Genomic DNA, 19,016 nt, shown 5'->3' with positions numbered 1-19,016 from the left:
CTGGGTTATCCTGGGTGGATAACACTGGGTTATCCTGGTTGGATAACACTGGGTTATACTGGGTGGATAACACTGGGTTGATGACACTGGGTTATCCTTGGTGGATAACACTGGGTTATCCTGGGTGGATAACACTGGATTATCCTCGTTGGATAACACTGGGTTATCCTGCGTGGATAACACTGGGTTATCCTGGGTGAATAACACTGGATTATCCTGGGTGGATAACACTGGGTTATCCTGGGTGGATAACACTGAGTTATCCTGGGTGGATAACACTGGGTTATCCTGGGTGGATAACATTGGGTTATCCTAGGTGGATAACACTGGGTTATCCGGGGTGGATAACACTGGGTTATCCTGGGTGGATAACACTTGGTTATCCTGGGTGGATAACATTGGGTTATCCTGGGCGGATAACACTGGGTTATCCTGGGTGGATAACACTGGGTTATCCTTGGCGGATAACACTGGGTTATCCTGGGTGGATAACACTGGGTTATCCTGGGTGGATAACACTGGGTTGATAACACTGGGTTGATAACACTGGGTTATCCAGGGCGGATAACACTGGGTTATCCTGGGTGGATAACACTGGGTTATCCTGGGTGGATAACACTGGGTTATCATGGGTGGATAACACTGGGTTATCCTGGGTGGATAACACTGGGTTATCCTGGGTGGATAACACTGGGTTATCCTGGGTGGATAACACTGGGTTATCCTGGGTGGATAACACTGGGTTATCCTGGGTGGTTAACACTGGGTTATCCTGGGTGGTTAACACTGGGTTATCCTGGGTGGTTAACACTGGGTTATCCTGGGTGAATAACACTGGGTTATCCTGGGTGGTTAACACTGGGTTATCCTGCGTAGATAACACTGGGTTATCTTTGGTGGCTAACATTGGGTTATTCTGGGTGGTTAACACTGGGTTATCCTGGGTGGCTAACACAGGGTTATCCGGGTGGTTAACACTGGGTTATCCTGGGTGGTTAACACTGGGTTATCCTGGGTGGTTAACACTGGGTTATCCTGGGTGGTTAACACTGGGTTATCCTGGATGGTTAACACTGGGTTATCCTGGGCGGATAACACAGGGTTATCCTGCGTGGATAACACTGGGTTATCCTGGGTGGATTACACTGGGTTATCCTGCGTGGATAACACTGGGTTATCCTGGGTGGTTAACACTGGGTTATCCTGCATGGATAAAACTGGGTTATCCTGGGTGGATAACACTAGGTTATCCTGTGTGGATAACACTGAATTATCCTGGGTGGATAACACTGGGTTATCCTGCGTGGATAACACTGGGTTATCCTGGGTGGTTAACACTGGGTTATCCTGGGTGGTTAACACTGGGTTATCCTGCGTGGATAACACTGGGTTATCCTGGGTGGATAACACTGGGTTATCGTGGGTTGATAACACTGGGTTATCCTGGGTGGATAACACTGGGTTATCCTGGGTTAATAACACTGGGTTATCGTGGGTTGATAACACTGGGTTATACTGGGTGGATAACACTGGGTTATCCTGGGTTGATAACACTGGGTTATCCAGGGTTGATAACACTGGGTTATCCTGGGTTGATAACACTTGGTTATCCTGCGTGGATAACATTGGGTTATCCTGGGTTGATAACTTGGGTTATCCTGGGTTGATAACACTGGGTTATCCTGGGTTGATAACACTGGGTTATCCTGGGTTGATAACACTGGGTTATCCTGCGAGGATAACACTGGGTTATCCTGGGTTGATAATACTGGGTGATCCTGGGTTGATAACACTGGGTTATCCTGGGTTGATAACACTGGGTTATACTGGGTTGATAACACTGGGTTATCCTGGGTTGATAACACTGGGTGGATAACACTCGGTTGATAACACTGGGTTATCCTGGGTTGATAACACTGGGTTATCCTGGGTGGATAACACTGGGTTGATGACACTGGGTTATCCTGGGTGGATAACACTGGGTTATCCTGGTTGGATAACACTGGGTTATCCTGGGTGGATAACACTGGGTTATCCTGGTTGGATAACACTGGGTTATACTGGGTGGATAACACTGGGTTGATGACAATGGGTTATCCTTGGTGGATAACACTGGGTTATCCTGGGTGGATAACACTGGGTTATCCTCGTTGGATAACACTGGGTTATCCTGCGTGGATAACACTGGGTTATCCTGGGTGAATAACACTGGATTATCCTGGGTGGATAACACTGGGTTATCCTGGGTGGATAACACTGGGTTATCCTGGGTGGATAACACTGGGTTATCCTGGGTGGATAACACTGGGTTATCCTGGGTGGATAACATTGGGTTATCCTGGGTGGATAACACTGGGTTGATAACACTGGGTTATCCTGGGTGGATAACACTGGGTTATCCTGGGTGGATAACACTGGGTTATCCTGGGTGGATAACACTGGGTTATCCTGGGTGGATAACACTGGGTTATCCTGGGTGGATAACACTGGGTTATCCTGGGCGGATAACACTGGGTTATCCTGGGTGGATAACACTGGGTTATCCTGGGTGGATAACACAGGGATAACACTGGGTTATCCAGGGCGAATAACACTGGGTTATCCTGGGTGGATAACACTGGGTTATCCTGGGTGGATAACACTGGGTTATCCTGGGTGGATAACACTGGGTTATCCTGGGTGGATAACACTGGGTTATCCTGGGTGGATAACACTGGGTTATCCTGGGTGGATAACACTGGGTTATCCTGGGTGGATAACACTGGGTTATCCTGGGTGGATAACACTGGGTTATCCTGGGTGGATAACACTTGGTTATCCTGGGTGGATAACACTGGGTGGAGAACACTGGGTTATCCTGGGTGGATAACACTGGGTCATCCTGGGTGGATAACACTGGGTTATCCTGGGTGGATAACACTGGGTTATCCTGGGTGGATAACACTGGGTTATCCTGGGTGGATAACACTGGGTTATCCTGGGTGGATAACACTGGGTTATCCTGGGTGGATAACACTGGGTTATCCTGGGTGGATAACACTGGGTTATCCTGGGTGGATAACACTGGGTTATCCTGGGTGGATAACACTGGGTTATCCTGGGTGGATAACAATGGGTTATCCTGAGTGGATAACACTGGGTTATCCTGGGTGGATAACAATGGGTTATCCTGGGTGGATAGCACTGGGTGGAGAACACTGGGTTATGCTGGGTGGATAACACTGGGTCATCCTGGGTGGATAACACTGGGTTATCCTGGGTGGATAACACTGGGTTATCCTGGGTGGATAACACTGGGTTATCCTGGGTGGATAACGCTGGGTTATCCTGGGTGGATAACACTGGGTTATCCTGGGTGGATAACACTGGGTTATCCTGGGTGGATAACACTGGGTTATCCTGGGTGGATAACACTGGGTTATCCTGGGTGGATAACACTGGGTTATCCTGGGTGGATAGCACTGGGTGGAGAACACTGGGTTATCCTGGGTGGATAACACTGGGTGGAGAACACTGGGTTATCCTGGGTGGATAACACTGGGTTATCCTGGGTGGATAACACTGGGTTATCCTGGGTGGATAACACTGGGATATCCTGGGTGGATAACACTGGGTTATCCTGGGTGGATAACACTGGGTTATCCTGGGTGGATAACACTGGGTGGAGAACACTTTATCCTGGGTGGATAACACTGGGTTATCCTGGGTGGATAACACTGGGTTATCCTGGGTGGATAACACTGGGTGGAGAACACTGGGTTATCCTGGGTGGATAACACTGGGTTATCCTGGGTGGATAACACTGGGTTATCCTGGGTGGATAACACTGGGTTATCCTGGGTGGATAACACTGGGTTATCCTGGGTGGATAACACTGGGTTATCCTGGGTGGATAACACTGGGTTATCCTGGGTGGATAACACTGGGTTATCCTGGGTGGATAACACTGGGTTATCCTGGGTGGATAACACTGGGTTATCCTGGGTGGATAACACTGGGTTATCCTGGGTGGATAACACTGGGTTATCCTGGGTGGTTAACACTGGGTTATCCTGGGTGGATAACACTGGGTTATCCTGGGTGGATAACACTGGGTTATCCTGGGTTTATAACACTGGGTTATCCTGGGTTGATAACACTGGGTTATCCTGGGTGGATAACACTGGGTTATCCTGGGTGGATAACACTGGGTTATCCTGGGTTTATAACACTGGGTTATCCTGGGTGGATAACACTGGGTTATCCTGGGTGGATAACACTGGGTTATCCTGGGTTTATAACACTGGGTTATCCTGGGTTGATAGCACTGGGTTATCCTGGGTGGATAACACTGGGTTATCCTGGGTGGATAACACTGGGTTATCCTGGGTGGATAACACTGGGTTATCCTGGGTGGATAACACTGGGTTATCCTGGGTGGATAACACTGGGTTATCCTGGGTGGATAACACTGGGTTATCCTGGGTGGATAACACTGGGTTATCCTGGGTGGTTAACACTGGGTTATCCTGGGTGGATAACACTGGGTTATCCTGGGTGGATAACACTGGGTTATCCTGGGTTTATAACACTGGGTTATCCTGGGTTGATAACACTGGGTTATCCTGGGTGGATAACACTGGGTTATCCTGGGTGGATAACACTGGGTTATCCTGGGTTTATAACACTGGGTTATCCTGGGTGGATAACACTGGGTTATCCTGGGTTGATAGCACTGGGTTATCCTGGGTGGATAACACTGGGTTATCCTGGGTGGATAACACCGGGTTATCCTGGGTGGATAACACTGGGTTATCCTGGGTGGATAACACTGGGTTATCCTGGGTGGATAACACTGGGTTATCCTGGGTGGATAACACTGGGTTATCCTGGGTGGATAACACTGGGTTATCCTGGGTGGATAACACTGGGTTATCCTGGGTGGATAACACTGGGTTATCCTGGGTGGATAACACTGGGTTATCCTGGGTGGATAACACTGGGTAATCCTGGGTGGATAACACTGGGTTATCCTGGGTGGATAACACTGGGTTATCCTGGGTGGATAACACTGGGTTATCCTGGGTGGATAACACTGGGTTATCCTGGGTGGATAACACTGGGTTATCCTGGGTGGATAACACTGGGTTATCCTGGGTGGATAACACTGGGTTATCCTGGGTGGATAACACTGGGTTATCCTGGGTGGTTAACACTGGGTTATCCTGGGTGGATAACACTGGGTTATCCTGGGTGGATAACACTGGGTTATCCTGGGTTTATAACACTGGGTTATCCTGGGTTGATAACACTGGGTTATCCTGGGTGGATAACACTGGGTTATCCTGGGTGGATAACACTGGGTTATCCTGGGTTTATAACACTGGGTTATCCTGGGTGGATAACACTGGGTTATCCTGGGTTGATAGCACTGGGTTATCCTGGGTGGATAACACTGGGTTATCCTGGGTGGATAACACTGGGTTATCCTGGGTGGATAACACTGGGTTATCCTGGGTGGATAACACTGGGTTGTCCTGGGTGGATAACACTGGGTTATCCTGGGTGGATAACACTGGGTTATCCTGGGTGGATAACACTGGGTTATCCTGGGTGGATAACACTGGGTTATCCTGGGTGGATAACACTGGGTTATCCTGGGTGGATAACACTGGGTTATCCTGGGTGGATAACACTGGGTTATCCTGGGTGGATAACACTGGGTTATCCTGGGTGGATAACACTGGGTTATCCTGGGTGGATAACACTGGGTTATCCTGGGTGGATAACACTGGGTTATCCTGGGTGGATAACACTGGGTTATCCTGGGTGGATAACACTGGGTTATCCTGGGTGGATAACACTGGGTTATCCTGGGTGGATAACACTGGGTTATCCTGGGTGGATAACACTGGGTTATCCTGGGTGGATAACACTGGGTTATCCTGGGTGGATAACACTGGGTTATCCTGGGTGGATAACACTGGGTTATCCTGGATGGATAACATTATCCTGGTAAAATAACGCTTAAATCCAACCTTAACGACAGGTAGATGACTTTGTTATTGTTGGGTTGGAAGGTTGATGTAGCGCTGGAGGAGCCGAGGGTTGATTACCGTCAACTATTTATTTCAGCCTTTATACCCAGAGTTTTATACCCAGAGTTTTATACCCAGAGTTTTATACCCAGAGTTTTATATACAGAGTTTTATACCCAGAGTTTTATAAACAGAGTTTTATACCCAGAGTTTTAGATGTTCGCATTTTTAACCACGGAGGGTTAGCCAGCCAGGATAACCCAGTGTTAGCCAGCCAGGATAACCCAGTGTTAGCCAGCCAGGATAACCCAGTGTTAGCCAGCCAGGATAACCCAGTGTTAGCCAGCCAGGATAACCCAGTGTTAGCCAGCCAGGATAACCCAGTGTTAGCCAGCCAGGATAACCCAGTGTTAGCCAGCCAGGATAACCCAGTGTTAGCCAGCCAGGATAACCCAGTGTTAGCCAGCCAGGATAACCCAGTGTTAGCCAGCCAGGATAACCCAGTGTTAGCAGCCAGGATAACCCAGTGTTAGCCCGCCAGGATAACCCAGTGTTAGCCAGCCAGGATAACCCAGTGTTAGCCAGCTAGGATAACCCAGTTTTAGCCAGCGAGCATAACTCAGTGTTAGCCAGCCAGGATAACCCAGTGTTAGCCAGCCAGGATAACCCAGTGTTAGCAGCCAGGAAAACCTAGTGTTAGCCAGCCAGGATAACCCAGTGTTACCAGCCAGGATAACCCAGTGTTAGCCAGCCAATATAACCCAGTGTTAGCCAGCCAAGATAACCCAGTGTTAGCCAGCCAGGATAACCCAGTGTTAGCCAGCCTGGGTAACCCAGTGTTAGCCAGCCAGGATAACCCAGTGTTAGCCAGCTAGGATAACCCAGTGTTAGCCAGCCAGGATAACCCAGTGTTAGCCAGCCAGGATAACCCAGAGTTAGCAGGCAGGATAACCCAGTGTTAACCAGCCATGATAACCCAGTGTTAGCAGCCAGGATAACCCAGTGTTAGCCAGCCAGGGTAACCCAGTGTTAGCCTGCCAGGATAACCCAGTGTTAGCAGCCAGGATAACCCAGTGTTAACCAGCCAGGATAACCCAGTGTTAGCAGCCAGGATAACCCAGTGTTAACCAGCCATGATAACCCAGTGTTAGCAGCCAGGATAACCCAGTGTTAGCAAGCAAGGATAACCCAGTGTTAGCAGCCAGGATAACCCAGTGTTAGCTAACCAGGATAACCCGATGTTAGCCAGCCAGGATAACCCAGTGTTAGTCAACCAGGATAACCCAGTGTTAGCCAGCCAGGATAACCCAGTGTTAGCCAGCCAGGATAACCCGGTGTTAGCCAACCAGAATAACCCAGTGTTAGCCAGCCAGGATATCCCAGTGTTAGCCAGCCAGGATAACCCGGTGTTAGCCAACCAGGATAACCCAGTGTTAGCCAGCCAGGATAACCCGGTGTTAGCCAGCCAGGATAACCCAGTGTTAGCCAGCCATGATAACCCGATGTTAGCCAGCCAGGATAACCCAGTGTTAGCCAGCCAGGATAACCCAGTGTTAGCCAGCCAGGATAACCCGGTGTTAGGCAGCCAGGATAACCCAGTGTTAGCCAGCCAGGATAACCCAGTGTTAGCCAGCCAGGATAACCCAGTGTTAGCCGGCCAGGATAACCCAGGGTAGTCTGTGTGTTATCCAGGACTGTCTTATTGTGGTCCTCAGTCTTGTCCACCAGGATGTGACCCACACCTGTCCACTAACACCCAGGATGTGACCCACACCAGTCCACTAACACCCAGGATGCCACCCACACCAGTCCACTAACACCCAGGATGTGACCCACACCAGTCCACTAACACCCAGGATGTGACCCACACCAGTCCACTAACACCCTGGATGTGACCCACACCTGTCCACTAACACCCAGGATGCCACCCACACTAGTCCACTAACACCCAGGATGTGACCCACACCAGTCCACTAACACCCAGGATGCCACCCACACCAGTCCACTAACACCCAGGATGCCACCCACACCAATCCACTAACACCCAGGATGCCACCCACACCAGTCCACTAACACCCAGGATGCCACCCACACCAGTCCACTAACACCCAGGATGTGACCCACACCAGTCCACTAACACCCAGGATGTGACCCACACCAGTCCACTAACACCCAGGATGCCACCCACACCAGTCCACTAACACGCTGGTACATACTTGCTGCTAGGTGAACAGGATAACAGGTGTAAGGATACACGTCGAAATGTTTCTACCCCACCGGGAACCGAACCCTAGCTGGCCGTGTGTGAACCTTCACCAGCCAGGCGGCCACGGTGGTCACCCTTACTCTGGTTTACTTTCCCGCAAAATCTGAATAAAACAGATAATTACTGTCTGTACCTAACCTAACCTAACTGTCTGTTCTTATCTAGTCCCTTAAAACCTCATATTATTACTGATTGTCTTATCAAAGTTTATTTCAAGTGATTATCTGAGTGTGTTGTGTTATCCTGGCGGCTGATTTACACATTCTACTGTGGTGGCCTGGTGGTTAACACTCTCGCTTCACACGGTGAGGGCCTGGGTTCGATTCCCAGCCAGAGTAGAAACATTGGACGTGTTTCTTTCCACCTGTTGTCTATGTTCCCCATCAGTAAAATGTGTACCTGGCTGTTAGTCGACTGGTGTGGGTCGCATCCCGGGACACTGACCTAATTTGCCCGAAATGCTGAGCATAACAAGGGGATTTCTATGCAGTAGTATGTTATTGTTGTCAGCTAGGTCTGTATACCATGTACTTGTAGTAAATAGAGATATTATTATTATTATTATTATTATTATTATTATTATTATTATTATTATTATTATTATTATCTCTACCGTAATAAATTCACTTGTTAAGGGTTCAACAAGCCGAGTAACCGAACAAAAATTACCGTCAATGGTTATTTCAGCCCTTAAACCCCTCAAGGGAGGTTCCTTGACGTTGGTGAGGGGCTCTTGATCTAGGGAATTGGATCTGTGCTCCAGTTCCCTGAATTGAGCCTGAATACCTTCCATCCCTCCCCCCCCCACATGCGTTGTATAATCCTAAGGGTTTAGCGCTCCCACATGATTATAATAATAGTAATCAGCCCTTAAACGAAGACTTTATTGTTGTCTGCTTTAATTTAAGGCCCTCAGCTATATTTATATAAACCAGTATATATAATCATTATTACCGTTTTCTTTATTTAAGGGTATTTGCATTCAAGTTAAAGGTTCTATATGATGAGGAGCCGAAAGTCAATTACCGTTAAGTCCTTAAACCCAGACTCTATTACCGTCTACCCTTATTTAAGCATCTAAAATGACATTTAATTACTAGGTGTCCTTATACGTATTCTTGAAGTCAAACCTTATTACCATTTCCCTTATTTCAGCCTTTTGTGTTGATGATAAAGTTTCAAAAGAGGAGCTGAAAATAATTTACCACAATTAAGATAAGATAAGATTTCGTTCGGATTTTTAACCCCGGAGGGTTAGCCACCCAGGAAAACCCAAGAAAGTCAGTGCGTCATCAGCAATTAAACCCATATTTTAATATGATCTATTTATATTAGTCTTTGAAAACCTGCTTTATTACCATATAAAATATATCTGAACTTTTAAACCCAGACATTATTACCACCTTCTATTATTTAATAATTTTTATCAAAGTTAAAGGTTCAACCAGAAGAGAAGCCGAACACTTAATACCGTCATCCAATACTGCCCTTTAGAAGGACCTTATTTTATCAATTTGAACCCTTAAGGAGAGCCCTTATTGTTCTCTGACTTTGATTGAACCTTTAAACTACAACTTTACAAGGACTTTTTCTATATTTAAGGCAGGATATAAGGGTAGGGTAGAAGCTGAAGGTACCAACTTGACTACATATTTAAGGCAGGATACAAGGGTAGGGTAGAAGCTGAAGGTACCAACTTGACTACATATTTAAGGCAGGATACAAGGGTAGGGTAGAAGCTGAAGGTACCAACTTGACTACATATTTAAGGCAGGATACAAGGGTAGGGTAGAAGCTGAAGGTACCAACTTGACTACACAAGCCAACACTCTCCTAAATACTGCCAGATATATTACAATTTTGAACTATAATATTAGATCCTGACCTCCTGGCACTACTAGGTGTCATAAAGACCTCCTGACACTACTAGGTGTCATGAAGACAACCTGACACTACTAGGTGTCATAAAGACCTCCTGACACTACTAGGTGTCATGAAGACAACCTGACACTACTAGGTGTCATAAAGACCTCCTGACACTACTAGGTGTCATAAAGACCTCCTGACACTACTAGGTGCCATAAAGACAACCTGGCACTACTAGGTGTCATAAAGACCTCCTGACACTACTAGGTGTCATAAAGACCTTCTGACACTACCAGGTGTCATAAAGACCTCCTGGCACTACTAGGTATCATAAAGACCTCCTGACACTACTAGGTGTCATAAAGACCTCCTGACACTACTAGGTGTCATAAAGACCTCCTGGCACTACTAGGTGTCATAAAGACCTCCTGACACTACTAGGTGTCATAAAGACCTCCTGACACTACTAGGTGTCATAAAGACCTCCTGACACTACTAGGTGTCATAAAGACCTCCTGACACTATTAGGTGTCATAAAGACCTCCTGACACTACTAGGTGTCATAAAGACAGCCTGGCACTACTAGGTGTCATAAAGACAACCTGGCACTCCTAGGTGTCATAAAGACAACCTGGCACTACTAGGTGTCATAAAGACAACCTGGCACTCCTAGGTGTCATAAAGACAACCTGGCACTCCTAGGTGTCATAAAGACAACCTGGCACTCCTAGGTGTCATAAAGACAACCTGGCACTACTAGGTGTCATAAAGACAACCTGGCACTCCTAGGTGTCATAAAGACAACCTGGAACTCCTAGGTGTCATGAAGACAACCTGGCACTCCTAGGTGTCATAAAGACAACCTGGCACTCCTAGGTGTCAAAAAGACAACCTGGCACTCCTAGGGGTCATAAAGACAACCTGGCACTCCTAGGTGTCATAAAGACAACCTGGCACTCTTAGATGCCATAAAGACAACCTGGCACTCGTAGGTGTCATGAAGACACCCTGGCACTTCCAGATGCCATAGAGACAACCTAGCACTCGTAGGTGCCATAAAGACAACCTGGCACTCCTAGATGCCATAAGACAACCTGGGACTCCTAGATGCCATAAAGACAACCTGGCACTCGTAGGTGCCATAAAGGCAACTTGGCACTACTAGATGCCATAAAGACAACCTTGCACTCCTAGATGCCATAAAGACAACTTGGCACTCGTAGGTGCCAAAAAGACAACCTGGCACTCCTAGATGCCATAAAGACAACCTGGCACTACTAGATGCCATAAAGACAACCTGGCACTCCTAGATGCCATAAAGACAACCTGGGACTCGTAGGTGCCATAAAGACAACCTGGCACTCCTAGATGCCATAAAGACAACCTGGCACTCGTAGGCGCCATAAAGACAACCTGGCACTCGTAGGTGCCATAAAGACAACCTGGCACTCCTAGATGCCATAAAAACAACCTGGCACGCGTAGGTGCCATAAAGACAATCTGGCACTCGTAGGTGCCATAAAGACAACCTGGCACTCGTAGATGCCATAAAGACAACCTGGCACTTCTAGATGCCATAAAGACAACCTGGCACTTCTAGATGCCATAAAGACAACCTGGCACTTCTAGATGCCATAAAGACAACTTGGCACTCCTAGATGCCATAAAAATAACCTGGCACTCGTAGGTGCCATAAAGACAACCTGGCACTGGCAGGTGCCATAAAGACAACCTGGCACTCGTAAGTGCCATCAAGACAACCTGGCACTTGTAGGTGCCATAAAGACAACCTGGCACTTCTAGATGCCATCAAGACAACCTGGCACTTCTAGATGCCATAAAGACAACCTGGCACTTCTAGATGCCATGAAGACAACCTGGCACTTCTAGGTGCCATAAAGACAACCTGGCACTTCTAGGTGCCATAAAGACAACCTGGCACTTCTAGATGCCATAAAGACAACCTGGCACTTCTAGATGCCATAAAGACAACCTGGCACTTCTAGATGCCATAAAGACAACCTGGCACTTCTAGATGCCATAAAGACAACCTGGCACTTCTAGATGCCATAAAGACAACCTGGCACTTCTAGGTGCCATAAAGACAACCATCTCCTGTATCATTGGTAATGAACCTGACTTAAAGAAGACACAGGAAACATCTACCACCACTTGTGCTAGCTAGAACTAGGGATAGTATACCCGTCTCACCAACTATCATCTAACACCACTTGTGCTAGCTAGAACTAGGGATAGTATACCCGTCTCAACAACTATCATCTAACACCACTTGTGCTAGCTAGAACTAGGGATAGTATACCCGTCTCACCAACTATCATCTAACACCACTTGTGCTAGCTAGAACTAGGGATAGTATACCCGTCTCACCAACTATCATCTACCACCACTTGTGCTAGCTAGAACTAGGGATAGTATACCCGTCTCACCAACTATCATCTACCACCACTTGTGCTAGCTAGAACTAGGGATAGTATACCCGTCTCACCAACTATCATCTACCACCACTTGTGCTAGCTAGAACTAGGGATAGTATACCCGTCTCACCAACTATCATCTACCACCACTTGTGCTAGCTAGAACTAGGGATAGTATACCCGTCTCACCAACTATCATCTACCACCACTTGTGCTAGCTAGAACTAGGGATAGTATACCCGTCTCACCAACTATCATCTACCACCACTTGTGCTAGCTAGAACTAGGGATAGTATACTCGTCTCACAACTATCATCAACCACCACTTGTGCTAGCTAGAACTAGGGATGGTATACCCGTCTCACCAACTCTCATCTACCACCACTTGTGCTAGCTAGAACTAGGGATAGTATACCCGTCTCACCAACTATCATCTACCACCACTTGTGCTAGCTAGAACTAGGGATAGTATACCCGTCTCACCAACTATCATCTACCACCACTTGTGCTAGCTAGAACTAGGGATAGTATACCCGTCTCACCAACTATCATCTACCACCACTTGTGCTAGCTAGAACTAGGGATAGTATACCCGTCTCACCAACTATCATCTAACACCACTTGTGCTAGCTAGAACTAGGGATAGTATACCCGTCTCACCAACTATCATCTACCACCACTTGTGCTAGCTAGAACTAGGGATAGTATACCCGTCTCACCAACTATCATCTAACACCACTTGTGCTAGCTAGAACTAGGGATAGTATACCCGTCTCACCAACTATCATCTACCACCACTTGTGCTAGCTAGAACTAGGGATAGTATACCCGTCTCACCAACTATCATCTACCACCACTTGTGCTAGCTAGAACTAGGGATAGTATACCCGTCTCACCAACTATCATCTAACACCACTTGTGCTAGCTAGACCTAGGGATAGTATACCCGTCTCACCAACTATCATCTACCACCACTTGTGCTAGCTAGAACTAGGGATAGTATACTCGTCTCACCAACTATCATCTACCACCACTTGTGCTAGCTAGAACTAGGTATGGTATACCCGTCTCACCAACTATCATCTACCACCACTTGTGCTAGCTAGAACTAGGGATAGTATACCCATCTCACCAACTATCATCTTCCACCACTTGTGCTAGCTAGAACCAGGGATAGTATACTCGTCTCACCAACTATCATCTACCACCACTTGTGCTAGCTAGAACTAGGGATGGTATACCCGTCTCCCCAACTATCATCTACCACCACTTGTGCTAGCTAGAACTAGGGATAGTATACCCGTCTCACCAACTATCATCTACCACCACTTGTGCTAGCTAGAACTAGGGATAGTATACGCGTCTCACCAACTATCATCTACCACCACTTGTGCTAGCTAGAACTAGGGATAGTATACCCGTCTCACCAACTATCATCTACCACCACTTGTGCTAGCTAGAACTAGGGATAGTATATTCGTCTCACCAACTATCATCTAACACCACTTGTGCTAGCTAGAACTAGGGATAGTATACCCGTCTCACCAACTATCATCTACCACCACTTGTGCTAGCTAGAACTAGGGATAGTATACCCGTCTCACCAACTATCATCTACCACCACTTGTGCTAGCTAGAACTAGGGATAGTATACCCGTCTCACCAACTATCATCTACCACCACTTGTGCTAGCTAGAACTAGAGATAGTATACCCGTCTCACCAACTATCATCTACCACCACTTGTGCTAGCTAGAACTAGGGATAGTATACCCGTCTCGCAAACTATCATCTAACACCACTTGTGCTAGCTAGAACTAGGGATGGTATACCCGTCTCACCAACTATCATCTACCACCACTTGTGCTAGCTAGAACTAGGGATAGTATACCCGTCTCACCAACTATCATCTACCACCACTTGTGCTAGCTAGAAATAGGGATAGTATACCCGTCTCACCAACTATCATCTAACACCACTTGTGCTAGCTAGAACTAGGGATGGTATACCCGTCTCACCAACTATCATCTACCACCACTTGTGCTAGCTAGAACTAGGGATGGTATACCCGTCTCACCAACTATCATCTAACACCACTTGTGCTAGCTAGAACTAGGGATAGTATACCCATCTCACCAACTATCATCTACCACCACTTGTGCTAGCTAGAACTAGGGATAGTATACCCGTCTCACCAACTATCATCTACCACCACTTGTGCTAGCTAGAACTAGGGATAGTATACCAGTCTCACCAACTATCATCTACCACCACTTGTGCTAGCTAGAACTAGGGATAGTATACCCGTCTCACCAACTATCATGTAACACCACTTGTGCTAGCTAGAACTAGGGATAGTATACCCATCTCACCAACTATCATCTACCACCACTTGTGCTAGCTAGAACTAGGGATAGTATACCCATCTCACCAACTATCATCTACCACCGCTTGTGCTAGCTAGAACTAGGGATAGTATACCCATCTCACCAACTATCATGTAACACCACTTGTGCTAGCTAGAACTAGGGATAGTATACCCATCTCACCAACTATCATCTACCACCACTTGTGCTAGCTAGAACTAGGGATAGTATACCCGTCTCACCAACTATTATCTACCACCACTTGTGCTAGCTAGAACTAGGGATAGTATACCCGTCTCACCAACTATCATCTAAAACCAATTGTGCTAGCTAGAACTAGAGATAGTGTACTCGTCTCACCAACTATCATCTACCACCACTTGTGCTAGCTAGAACTAGGGATAGTATACACGTCTCACCAACTATCATCTAACACCACTTGTGCTAGCTAGAACTAGGGATAGTATACCCATCTCACCAACTATCATCTACCACCACTTGTGCTAGCTAGAACTAGGGATAGTATACCCGTCTCACCAACTATTATCTACCACCACTTGTGCTAGCTAGAACTAGGGATGGTGTACACTTCTCACCAACTATCATCTAACACCACTTGTGCTAGCTAGAACTAGGGATAGTATACCTGTCTCACCAACTATCATCTACCACCACTTGTGCTAGCTAGAATTAGGGATGGTATACCCGTCTCACCAACTATCATCTACCACCACTTGTGCTAGCTAGAATTAGGGATGGTATACCCGTCTCACCAACTATCATCTACCACCACTTGTGCTAGCTAGAACTAGGGATAGTATACTCGTCTCACCAACTATCATCTACCACCACCTGTGATAGCTAAAACTAGGGAGAGTATACCTGTCTGACCAACTATCATCTAACTCCACTTGTGCTAGCTAGAACTAGGGATAGTATACCCGTCTCACCAACTATCATCTACCACCACTTTTGCTAGCTAGAACTAGGGATAGTATACCCGTCTCACCAACTATCATCTACCACCACTTGTGCTAGCTAGAACTAGGGATAGTATACCCGTCTCACCAACTATCATCTAACACCACTTGTCATAGCTAGAACTAGGGATAGTATACCCGTCTCACCAACTATCATCTACCACCACTTGTGCTAGCTAGAACTAGGGATAGTATACCCGTCTCACCAACTATCATCTAACACCACTTGTGCTAGCTAGAACTAGGGATAGTATACCCGTCTCACAAACTATCATCTAACACCACTTGTGCTAGCTAGAACTAGGGATAGTATACCCGTCTCACAAACTATCATCTAACACCACTTGTGCTAGCTAGAACAAGGGATAGTATACCCGTCTCACTAACTATCATCTACCACCACTTGTGCTAGCTAGAACTAGGGATAGTATACCTGTCTCACCAACTATCATCTACCACCACTTGTGCTAGCTAGAACTAGGGATGGTATACCCGTCTCACCAACTATCATCTAACACCACTTGTGCTAGCTAGAACTAGGGATAGTATACCCGTTCCACCAACTATCATCTAACACCACTTGTGCTAGCTAGAACTAGGGATGGTATACCCGTCTCACCAACTATCATCTAACACCACTTGTGCTAGCTAGAACTAAAGATAGTATACCCGCCTCACCATCTATCATCTAACACCACTTGTGCTAGCTAGAACTCGGGATAGTATACCCGTCTCACCATCTATCATCTAACACCACTTGTGCTAGCTAGAACTCGGGATAGTATACCCGTCTCACGAACTATCATCTACCACCACTTGTGCTAGCTAGAACTAGGGATAGTATACTCGTCTCACCAACTATCATCTACCACCACTTGTGCTAGCTAGAACTAGGGATAGTATACCCGTCTCACCAACTATCATCTACCACCACTTGTGCTAGCTAGAACTAGGGATAGTATACTCATCTCACCATCTATCATCTACCACCACTTGTGCTAGCTAGAACTAGGGATAGTATACCTGTCTCAACAACTATCATCTAACACCACTTGTGCTAGCTAGAACTAGGGATAGTATACCTGTCTCACCAACTATCATCTAACACCACTTGTGCTAGCTAGAGGTAGGGATAGTATACCCGTCTCAGAAACTATCATCTAACACCACTTGTGCTAGCTAGAACGAGGGATAGTATACACGTCTCAACAACTATCATCTACCACCACTTGTGCTAGCTAGAACTAGGGATAGTATACCAGTCTCACCAACTATCATCTACCACCACTTGTGCTAGCAAGAACTAGGGATAGTATACCAGTCTCACAAACTATCATCTAACACCACTTGTGCTAGCTAGAACTAGGGATAGTATACCCGTCTCACCAACTATCATCTAACACCACTTGTGCTAGCTAGAACTAGGGATAGTATACCCGTCTCACCAACTATCATCTACCACCACTTGTGCTAGCTAGAACTAGGGATAGTATACCCATCTCACAAACTATCATCTAACACCACTTGTGCTAGCTAGAACTAGGGATAGTATACCCATCTCACCATCTATCATCTACCACCACTTGTGCTAGCTAGAACTACGGATAGTATACCCGTTTCACCAACTATCATCTAACACCACTTGTGCTAGCTAGAACTAGGGATAGTATACCCGTCTCACCAACTATCATCTACCACCACTTGTGCTAGCTAGAACTAGGGATAGTATACCCGTCTCACCAACTATCATCTACCACCACTTGTGCTAGCTAGAACTAGGGATAGTATACCCATCTCACCATCTATCATCTACCACCACTTGTGCTAGCTAGAACTAGGGATAGTATACCCGTCTCACCATCTATCATCTACCACCACTTGTGCTAGCTAGAACTAGGGATAGTATACCCATCTCACCATCTATCATCTACCACCACTTGTGCTAGCTAGAACTAGGGATAGTATACCCGTCTCACCAACTATCATCTACCACCACTTGTGCTAGCTAGAACTAGGGATAGTATACCCGTCTCACCAACTATCGTCTACCACCACTTGTGCTAGCTAGAACTAGGGATAGTATACCCGTCTCACCAACTATCATCTACCACCACTTGTGCTAGCTAGAACTAGGGATAGTATACCCGTCTCACCAACTATCATCTAACACCAATACTAATACACTAATACACAACTTTCCTTGTATGAACCTTAGTCCTCGCTTCGTCTCTGTAGATGCCTTCCTCTCCCACTACATTGTAAAATGCTCCAAACTTCAGAACACCCGTGACTTAACCTGAATCCTCACTTTTTCTTTTTCTTTTTCTTCTTCCTCTTCCCATTTCCTCTCTCCTTTTCTCCTCTGGGTTGTCTTTCTCTCTCCTGTCTCGTGTTTCTGTTCCTTCTTCTTTTATTTTATTTTATTTCACCACTTCCCCTTTCACGCAGCTCGGTGCGCTTGCTCTCCCTCTGTGGGTATCTAGCTCTCTTGCAGTGCTCCCTTTCCTTTGTATTTGACTGGCTCGTCTTCCTTATTTCCCACTTCTTCCGCTGCCACTACTACTACCTCTTCTTCTTCTACTACAACTACTGTTGAAATTAAGACACATGTGCGGCGTCTGGTTGTCTTTGTTGTGGACGTTTCGCCATCCAGTGGCTGGCTGGGTGGCGAAGCGTCTACGATGGGTATGCCCGGGCGTTGTGCATGTGTCTTAATTTCATCCTGTCGGTATTATATACAATTCTTGTTCTACTACTACTACTACCACTACTACTACCACCTCTTCCTGCCTATATATAGCCGTCCTGCTCCACCTCTGTTAGTGTGATTTTGTCAATGGTCCAAGTCGGACCGAAACGTCGTCGTAAGCTTCTCTCTTTTATGTGCGGGTTATTTGTGTACATCTACCACCACTTGTGCTAGCTAGAACTAGGGATAGTATACCCATCTCACCAACTATCATCTACCGCCACTTGTGCTAGCTAGAACTAGGGATAGTATACCCATCTCACCAACTATCATCTACCACCAATTGTGCTAGCTAGAACTAGGGATAGTATACCCATCTCACCAACTATCATCTACCA

General features: G+C 46.5%; 1 protein-coding gene across 1 annotated transcript in view; it reads right to left on the bottom strand.

Annotated features, from left to right (window-relative positions):
- LOC128691029 (major facilitator superfamily domain-containing protein 6) overlaps nt 1-6,085 on the bottom strand; it is a 159,143-nt gene extending 153,058 nt beyond the window's left edge. The window contains exon 1 of the mRNA XM_070080197.1: nt 6,018-6,085. The gene's annotated coding sequence lies outside the window, so the exon portion shown is untranslated. The remainder of the gene's footprint in view (nt 1-6,017) is intronic.
- Between the last annotated feature and the right edge of the window lie 12,931 nt (nt 6,086-19,016).

Source organism: Cherax quadricarinatus, unplaced genomic scaffold (assembly GCF_038502225.1).
Source record: "Cherax quadricarinatus isolate ZL_2023a unplaced genomic scaffold, ASM3850222v1 Contig216, whole genome shotgun sequence".
Taxonomy (NCBI): Eukaryota; Metazoa; Arthropoda; class Malacostraca; order Decapoda; family Parastacidae; genus Cherax; species Cherax quadricarinatus.
This window is presented reverse-complemented; position numbering and strand designations above follow the sequence as displayed.